We start from the raw sequence: 3,677 nt of genomic DNA on the forward strand, positions 1-3,677 counted from the left end.
AAGGCCAAAAAAACATTAAAAAAAAAAAAACAAACCATAATTTATTTGGTTGTGCTGGGTCTTAGTTGCAGCATGCGGGATCTAGCTCCCTGACCAGGGATGGAATCCAGGCCCTCTGCATTGGGAGCATGGAGTCTTAACCACTGAGTCACCAGGGAAGTCCCAATAGCTGCACTTTTGAGGTTGAAAGGAGATGAGACAGATGTAACCCGAGACTAAGGTCACTTATAAGGCAGGTACTTACTGCCCTTTCCAGTCTCAGCTCTCACCTTCCAGCCCTTCTCACCCTAGCCATGCTCCAGACCTCCCCACACATGCGGCTCTCCCTATTGTAGTGTCTCTCTCCCAATCCCCCACTGTCTCAGGGATGAAGGATGATAAAAATGAGGAACTTGCTGCCTCCAGGCTCTCTGGCTCTGCCCAGGAATCGGGAACCAGGCTTTAGCATACAGCTGCCTGCCTGTGTTCAAGATGAAATGTCTTCAGATCTCCACCCAGGGACAGACTGATAGCTAGCTCAGGGAATGTGTCTTTTCCATCCTAACTTTTAAAAAATTAATTTATTGGGCTGTGCCAGATCTTAGCTGTGGCATAAGGAATCTTTAGCTGTGGCATGGGAACTCTTAGTTGTGGTATGTGGGAGTTCCCTGACCAGGGATTGAATCCACACCTCCTGCACTGGGAGAATGGAGTCTTAACCACTGGACCACCTGGGAAGTCCCTTTGCATCTCGTTTTATACATTTACCTTGGCTCCTCCTTGGCTCCACTTCCTGTGCAGAGCCAACTCTGCAAGAAGACCCTTCTGTACCGTATCAGCCATGCCTGGCCTCAGTACCTTCTGTGCACAGCTGTGACAAGCTGGAGCCACACTCCCAATCTCCCAGCACGAGCACTCACTAAGCAATTGCTCTGGAAACTGTGTAATTCCCAGGGTGTAATTTCCATTAGCAACTTCATTTTAAAATCTCATCAAGCCACCAGGTGCTACCCCAGCACTCCAATAGGCAAACACCCTAAGAACTCCCCCATTAAAAGACAAGAAAATGTTTTCCTCCTTCAGCTCAAGATTTCTAAAATTGTTACATCCGTACACGTGGCCTTGGAGGAGAATTGAAGAGGGAGAAGTTCGGGGTCCTAGGACACCTGGGCAAGAGCACGGCTCTCTTCTTTTCCTGTGACTGGCCTCTGAAGCCCCACCCACTCTAAGAAGTTGAAGGGAAGACCCCCCAACTGGCCTCAATGTTTTGCCTGAAAGTTTTTTCTCAGGTTCAAAGGGTTTGTTAACAAAATTAGCCACTTTTACATACAAATAGATAATACAGATATTTATTAGAGAATTATCTAGCTTCCTTTCAACATACTAATGTTAGGGGAAGCATACTGATTGAAACCGCCCACCCTGGCCAGGCACCATAGCAACCATTTGCATGAGTTGTTTTAAGACAGGAGATCCTGATAAGTAATACGGAACTAATAAGCCACCCCCAACCAGAAGAGTTCCGGAAAGGTCTAAAGGAGACACCGCGTGTCTGTCCACTTTCCAGAATCCCTCTCACTAGCATCCATCTTGGCTGAGCAATGTGTGCGCCACCAGGAAAGACTCTGAATTAGAATGATTGGCCAAAGACCACCCGGAAACTAATCCCATCACCATAAAACCTGAGACTGCGAGCCACGCGGCAGAGCAGTTCTCCTGGGTTCCCTTACCCTACTGCTTTCCACCCGGGTGCCCTTTCCCAATAAAATCTCTTGCTTTGTCAGCACATGTATCTCCTCCGACAATTCATTTCCAATTGTTAGACAAGAGCCCAGTTTCGGGCCCTGGAAGGGCTCCCTCTTCCTGCAACACTAACATTAAAAGAAAAGAGAAATAGAAAGAGCAGAGAATACATCACCAAATTGGGTTTTGACCAACATCCAGACTCAAATAGCACTGGGAAGTCCTGTGTCACAGCACATCTGAAGTCCCATTTGGGAAAGAGTCCCAGGCAGCATGTCCGCTCTGCGGGTGAGACTTCCAAGATTGCAGTTCAGGGTTCCTGCTTCTAATCCCAGGACAGAGGCAAACTGATGGCATCATCAATCTGTCACCAAAATGCACGCCTGGTTTCATGTTAATGCTGTTTGTTTTGTTGTGTAAAACTTGGAATGTAGTTAAGCCTGGGGCTTGGTTGGCCAAGGCCCCACCAGGGTCTCAACAATCTCAAGATTCCTCACCCATCTTAACTCTGGTGCTGCAAGTCTTGCACTCACAGCAGGCAGTCACTCCCAGTCAGGGCAGTGTCCAGGCAGGTTAGAAGCAAGGTCAGAGGCCTGCCCTGCTTTGTCTCTGAAGCCTAAACAAGACTATTCATTTAATTTCCCTACACTCAGCTGAAGCTAGCCTCATCTCTCCCTCCATCAGCATTTTCATGAGGATCAGAGGTGACATAACTGAAGCTGCAAATCCTGCATGTTGCATGTAATAGGTGCCGTGATGGTTGTTCCCCACCTTCTGCCTTCTGGTATCCCTCATCTAGAGAACTTGATTGTGTTGTCAGGACTTCTGTACAGCATTCCTCAATAAACTGGAATCCGCAGCTCTGCTGATTGGGACACTGGTTTGCTGGGAATGGAACGGTAGTGTTGACATTTGCAGAAAGCTTTCTTGCTAAACTTTAAACACTGCTGGTCTAATTCAGCTAGCCTTGCCTGCTAGTGATATTCCTATAGCTATGATGGACACGCTGAGTTCTATCAGACGCCCGGGGAGAGGGCAGGATAATTGGCTCCTTTTAGAGTTCCAGTAAAGTTAGATAGACACCAAGTCCATTTTACCAGGAGGGGAATTAACATATATTGAGTGTTATCTGTCTGGCACATAGGAGGAATTCGATAAATATCGACAAGCTGAATAATGTGAAGGAATAAATTAATTAATTGCACAGGCCAGGATGAAGTATGCATTTTTACTTCATACTGTTTGTCTTGCCAGGTATGAATGGCAAACTTCAAATGTTGATGTATTTATTTGGGTGCAGTGGTATGTCAGGCCGTTTGCTAGGTTCTAGGGACATAACTATATATAAAACCAAGCCTCTCTGCTTTCTGAGATATCTCAATGCAGAGAGGGTGACAAAGAAGAAATGGGAGTATTACCTGTATTAGTCAGTCTCCTGAGGCTGCCATAACAAAATACTATAGACTGGACAACTTAAACAGCAGGCATTTATTTCCCCACAGCTATGGAAGCTGGAAAGGGTGAATTTAACTCAGATGACCATTATATTTACTACTGTGGGCAGGAATCCCTTAGAAGAAATGGAGTAGCCATCATGGTCAACAAGAGAGTCTGAAATGCAGTACTTGGATGCAATCTCAAAAACAAGAGAATGATCTCTGTTCGTTTCCAAGGCAAACCATTCAATATCACAGTAATCCAAGTCTATGCCCCAACCAGTAATGCTGAAGAAGCTGAAATTGAACAGTTCTATGAAGACCTACAACACCTTTTAGAACTAACACCCAAAAAAGATGTCCTTTTCATTATAGGGAACTGCAATGCAAAAGTAGGAAGTCAAGAAACACCTGGAGTAACAGGCAAATTCGGCCTTGGAGTACAGAATGAAGCAGGGCAAAGGCTAATAGAGTTTTACCAAGAGAACGCACTGGTCATAGCAAACACCCTCTTCCAAC

This window comes from Bison bison, unplaced genomic scaffold (genome assembly GCF_000754665.1).
Source record: "Bison bison bison isolate TAMUID 2011002044 unplaced genomic scaffold, Bison_UMD1.0 scf7180017864034, whole genome shotgun sequence".
Classification (NCBI taxonomy): Eukaryota; Metazoa; Chordata; class Mammalia; order Artiodactyla; family Bovidae; genus Bison; species Bison bison.